We start from the raw sequence: 2,210 nt of genomic DNA on the forward strand, positions 1-2,210 counted from the left end.
CGAAACCTATATTCGGACCAGGAAACAATCCTCAGAACAGAACAGATTCACTGAATGGTTCAAAATCATGGAGAGAGTGTGTCAGGGATGCATTTTGTCTCCATACTTTTAAATCTAACGGGAGGCTGGGGTTTGTTTTTGTTTTCTGGGATTTTTTTTTTTTGGAAAACATTTCCAATTTTTGTTCTTAAAAATAGGAATGAAAATTGCAAAGGCAGATTTATAATCACTTCTGAATGAGAGGGCCATTTTGGAACATCACAAGAACGCATACTCAGATGGAAATCTAGTTAAACTGCGGTTGCTCCTCAGGTTGCATTCACTCCTGCATTTTCTCAATTAGTTCTTCCTTTTATTTGCCTTTCTCTTTTCCAACTTGCCGAGACTTGGCTTTACGTTCAAGAATTTTTTTCCGATCTTTATCCAATTTCAGCCTGGTAATAACCACCTTGCTTGGGTGAATGCCCACATGCACTGTGGTACCGTTAGCCTTCTTACGCTACACTCTTTCGATGTAGATGACATACTTCTTTCTGTACACCTGGACTACCTTGCCAATCTGCTGACCTTTGTAATGTCCTCGCACCACCTGCACCTCGTCATCCTTGCGGATGGGCATGGAGCGCACGTTGTACTTCTGCCGCAGCTCTTTGGACAGAGGGGAGGGCATGATCTTCCTGCACACATGCGAAGGGGCATTGAAGTGGCGTTTTCGGTTCTTGCTGCGGTCCGAGGTAACGAAAGAGTTGAACTTCATGGTGGCAGCCGTCCGGCAGCGTCAGGGTCTCCAAGCACAAGCGGGAGGCTAGGTTTTATGAGGAGAAATGTGGCATCAGGATTGGAGAAAGACACATCAATAACCTACGTTATACAGATGACACAACCTTGCTTGCTAACATTGATGAGGACCTTCTGCAGAAGGTCAAGGACTATAATCTTCAATATGGATTGAAGCTCAACATCAAGAAGGCAAAGATTTTCACCACTGGGCCATAGCAGCATGATCGATGGGGAAGAGATGGAGGTTAACAGCGTCAGCTTGCTCTGCTACACAATCAGTATTCTTGGCACCAGCAATCTAGAAATCAAAAGATGAATTGCACTGGGGAAATCTGCTGTCAGGGAACTTTTCAGAGTGCTGAGAAGTAACAATGTCAGTCTAGAGAACAAGGTCCACCTGATCCAGGCCATGGTCTTCACAATCACTTGCTATGCATCAGAGAGCTGGGCAATAACTAAGGATGACAGAAGAGAATTGATACCTTTGAGCTGTGGTGCTGGAGAAGAGTCTTGAACCGCAAAGAAAACAAATAGATCTGTTTTAGAGAGAGTGAAACCAAGTTTCTCCTTGAAGGCTAGGATTTTGAAGCTACGCCTCACGTATTCTGGACATGTGGCCAAAAGGTAACTGATCCTTGGAGAAGAATATCATACTTGGAAGGGTAGAGGGACAGTACAGGAAAGAAAGGCCCCAGAGGTGGATTGAAACAGTAATTAGGACAATGAAGGTAGGTGTGTTAGAGTCATTGAGACTGACTCAGGACAGGGAAGGTTTCAGAGCTGTTGTACAAAGAGTCGGTATGATTGGCAGGTGACTCAATGGCGCATAATAAGACCAGTAGGTTTTGAGATCAGGGAATGTTTGCTGTGTCTTCTACTTCATTTTTCTTTTTCAGAAGGACAGTTCTTATTCAAGATCTTTCTTTTCCAAAGAAACCTAGCAATTACTTTTGGCCATTTCTTTGAAAAAGGGACTTTGCATTTGTATTTGTATTTCACTGAACATAGAGATTACTTTTGATAGGACTGTGATTTTCACTATGCTGAGTCTTCCTATACATGAGCAGGAGATATTTTCAATTTAGTTAGATCTCTTTTAGTTTGTTGAAGTAATGTTTTGTAGTTTTCCTTATAAAGTTTATTACTGTATTCCCAAGTATTTCATCTTGTGTTTGTATATAATAAATGGTATTACTTTCTTAGTTTCCTTTTTCGTCCTTTCTTTATTGCTGTTGAAGAAGATCATTGACTTTTGTGTATTAATTGTTTCCTGGCACTTCGTTAAATTGATCTGCTAGGTCTAACAGGGTTTTTGTTTGTTTGTTTGTTTGTTTTGCTTTCTTGGTTATTGTTGTTGTTGAATCTTGGGCATTTTCTGTGTACACTAGTATGTCATCTGCATGTAGCAACTGATCTGAGTGCCTCTTAAT

At 41.2% G+C, this 2,210-nt stretch overlaps 1 pseudogene; it reads right to left on the reverse strand.

The window, feature by feature from the left end:
* Window positions 1-319: 319 nt before the first annotated feature.
* LOC102874521 lies at window positions 320-757 on the reverse strand (annotated as a pseudogene).
* Window positions 758-2,210: the final 1,453 nt, after the last annotated feature.

Source organism: Elephantulus edwardii, unplaced genomic scaffold, assembly GCF_000299155.1.
Source record: "Elephantulus edwardii isolate Elephantulus edwardi_28Jun2011 unplaced genomic scaffold, EleEdw1.0 scaffold00204, whole genome shotgun sequence".
Lineage (NCBI taxonomy): Eukaryota > Metazoa > Chordata > Mammalia > Macroscelidea > Macroscelididae > Elephantulus > Elephantulus edwardii.